We start from the raw sequence: 3357 nt of genomic DNA, 5'->3' as shown, positions 1-3357 counted from the left end.
GGAGCTCAAGGATGGATAGGCCCATAGTGAGGAAACCCCTCTCCCTCCCTCCTGTCTTTCACCACCCAACCCACATAAGCACACATACTACATAAAATGCAAAAAAAAAAAAGTCCTTAACTCATAGGTCCACCATGAAAATTACCATTGGCCTTTGGGAATTTTTAATCCTTTTAAAGAAGTCTTTGGTCATGTAGGTATCCAGTAGTAACTGCTGGCTTTCTGAGGTGGTGTCAGATAGATTAGGACTGATAGAAATACAGAGAGGGTATATAATATGCACATTTGACGTGTGCAAACTTAGCTACACATGAGAGAGGAAAAGAAAGAACAATCTACACAGTGAGAATGGTTCTGCTCTCCATTCTGTTCCACGTACCTCGGCACTGGGGTGATCGTGACACTGGAAATGGCTTTCATGCCATCGTTAAACGGAGATCCTCACCTTCGCGCTCTGGAGATGGCTGCAGAGCTCTAACCATCAGGTCTGCATACTCTTCAGCCAGGAACAAGGGAAAAAAGCTTCTCCAAACTGACTTTGCCCTTGTCCCCAAAAAAGTGCCCTCTTGTATGCTCCTCCCGACCACTCTGCTGACTTCTCATTGCTTAGAACTGGATCACATCACCCTAGTTATATGGGAAATCAAGGGGGTTTGATGTTTTTCTTAAAAAGCTGGGAACATTGCTACCCCAATAAAATCAATGTTCTGGCAGTGATAATGAGTAAAAAGCAGTCTCTACTGTCACCACTTTTGTTTATTCTCACAGCTAAGTCATCCCTATATCTGCTTTTGACTCATGAGTAATAACAAGAAAAGAACTATGCATTTTCTCTCTCACTTTCATAATATATAAAAATCAATAGAATGAACGTAATAAACAGTAGCAGCAGCTAAATACGTAAAGCATAGTTCATCTATAGAATGGAATATTATGTAGCCATAAAAATTTGAAAATTAGATTTAATGACGTATAAAATATTCATCTTATATTAAGTGAAAAATGAGCTTCCAAATATTATCTTATTTTCAAAAAATGTTATAAATGTATAGTATGTGTGTTAAATGTGCTTTATACACACACACAGACACACAGGAAACAAGTGGCTGGAAATGTACACCATGATGCACTGGAGTGATTGTTCAAGAGTCTGCCAGGCTTTCCCCACTTCCTTGCTGCCTACCCTGCAGCCATGTGAGAATGGAGTGGTGTACAAGGCAAAGGCTTATGTCGTGAGAACCCCAGTAGACATAGGATACACCAGCACAGTTGAGAAGAAAGCAATTTATTATATGCCCTTTCTGCCCCATTTATTTTGACCTTCGTTGAAATGAAATTTCCCCAGGTAAATGTGCATTTTTCTTTAAACCCAAACTGTCCCCTCTTAGTAGAGGGCTGGTGATCGGATTTGACACATTATACTCAGAGCCAGAGTGTGAACTGCAGCCATCGTTCTACCTCTGTGTGTGGGGTGTGGGGTGTGTGTGAAGTGGCAATTGGTGATGCTCAGCTTGCCTTGGGAGTCATTGTGGTATCTATACGTTTCAATGAGTTTCCATACAGTGGTTTCCAGGAAGCCTTGTTTGCCGAAGTGGGAAGAGAGTCCACTCGTAAACACAAAGGTTTCAACTCATGTTAATCTTAATGCAATCACATGACCGTTATGTGGGGAAAGTGTTCCAGAATACTAGCCCCAAATTCACTGCACAACAGCCATGTTCTGTCTCTGGGTTCTCTCTCCTTAATAATTCAAATCCAAAGGTCTCATTATTGAATCCAAGGTTTTATAAATGTTCTTTTGAAATATGCTTTCTTTCTGAGCCTCACTGTCATCAAGTTTATGCCTGATGCTAAAATGCATTTGACTGTATTTCTGGAAACCTTTCTATAGTTATTTTTATGCACGCCTCCTCCCTTTACATATTTCCTGTGCCCCTGTTTTTTCTGCTCGGATTGCCTAAGAGTCTGTAGTGACAGCAGAAGTGAGCTTAGACCTTTACATAGTCACTGCTATTGAGACGTTGCTCTATCAGTTTGGATTTGTCATTACTGGGGGTGGGGGTGGGGGGTGGGGGGAGATGTTTGCCTCCACATGCCTTCAGTGCAGCACAGACTCTGAAAAGTGTTCCTAATCATAGAGCCTATCAGAAGGTGTGGTTTGAACAAACCCCAGAGCAACAACAACAAGAACAGAAATCCTCAGGGCCTGTCTGAATACACTGCCTGCTTTAATGAAAATAAGACTGATTCCCTTCAGACAGCCTCTGGCTACACAGAGGCAGCCACGCCACCAGCACCTGCACTGTCCATTAAAGTCACCTTTCCTTTGAGAAAGTCAACCTTTTTGCTCTCTGGCCACACAAAGAAGTTAGTGTTTCCCAGCTTCGCTCATGGCACAACTTTGACTCAAGGAAGGGCAGTCACAAGGGAAAGCTAAGCACATCATCCTGGGGTGGGACCCAGGGCTCTCTGCATGGGAGCGCACACACCTCAGTGTGAGCGGATTCACTGGGGCATGGCATGAAAATATCAGAATGTTCTGTATCTGTTTTTTATCTCATCCTTTGAATATTACTATTTATGTGTGTGATCTGTCATGTACAGAAAATGTCAGTATAATGTACATGTATATACCATATAAACAAGTACGTATCAAGTTGAAGTTACATAATCCAGAATATTTAGAGACCACTGGTCTGGATTACAGTTTATAAATTATGGATGGTTTTTACCTCATAAGGAATAAAAACTCCTTTTTTTTTTTTCACTGAAAACATTTTATTGGCCTTTTGGATAGAAATGGGAATTTATTTGCCAGGGAGGATGATGCCATCATACTTCTGCTGGAACCAGTGCACGGCCTCCTCTGCTGATTCTGTGTTTGGCCCCAATGCAGCCTGTCCTGCGTTTCTTGTCTGCGATGCGGAAACCTGGCCTACCAGCACCACATAGAAGTCCAGGCCGTAGATACCAGTGCTTGGGTCATATTTGATCCCCAGATCGATGTGTTCCTGGATCCCAAAACCAAAGTTTCCAGTATCTGAGAAGTTATTTTTTCGTAATTCATACTCTGGCACTTTTAGACCTTTCTCCAAGATTTCTTCTGCCTTGGCTCCACGGACTGTGCAGTGGACAGCAATCTTTTCATTTCTCCTGATGCCAGAGGACCTGACGGTGTATCTGGCTTTGGAGAAGACCGGGGTCTGGCCCGTGAGCTGCTCCAGGACCTTGGCTCCCACGTCAGTTGGTCCCCGCTCTCCCCCACACAGATGCTGAGGCAGAGCTTGCGGATGCGCAGCTCCCGCATGGGGTTCTCCTTTTCCCCTTGATCCGCCATGATGAGAGACAGGAAGAGAG

General features: G+C 43.3%; 1 pseudogene; it reads right to left on the bottom strand.

Moving 5' to 3' along the window:
- Nucleotides 1-2762: 2762 nt before the first annotated feature.
- Nucleotides 2763-3357, bottom strand: LOC118662036 (annotated as a pseudogene).

This window comes from Myotis myotis, unplaced genomic scaffold, assembly GCF_014108235.1.
Source record: "Myotis myotis isolate mMyoMyo1 unplaced genomic scaffold, mMyoMyo1.p scaffold_m19_p_8, whole genome shotgun sequence".
NCBI lineage: Eukaryota > Metazoa > Chordata > Mammalia > Chiroptera > Vespertilionidae > Myotis > Myotis myotis.
The sequence above is the reverse complement of the archived record's forward strand: the minus strand, read 5'-3'. Positions and strand labels throughout refer to the sequence as shown.